Genomic DNA, 225 nt, shown 5'->3' on the forward strand with positions numbered 1-225 from the left:
CCCCCGAGGGACAAGGACAGCCCTGGGGACAGGCACAGCCCTGGATGATGATCCCGGGGACAGGGACACCCCCAATGACCCTCAGGGGAAGCACAACACCCCCCAGTGAGACCCCCTAGAAACAGGGACAGCCCTTGATGACCAATTATGGGGACACCCCCCAATGGCCCCCTCGGGACAGGGACACCCCTCAATGATGCTCCAGGGCACAGGGACACCCCCCAG

Source organism: Mesitornis unicolor, unplaced genomic scaffold (genome assembly GCF_000695765.1).
Source record: "Mesitornis unicolor isolate BGI_N332 unplaced genomic scaffold, ASM69576v1 scaffold49017, whole genome shotgun sequence".
NCBI classification, from domain to species: Eukaryota; Metazoa; Chordata; class Aves; order Mesitornithiformes; family Mesitornithidae; genus Mesitornis; species Mesitornis unicolor.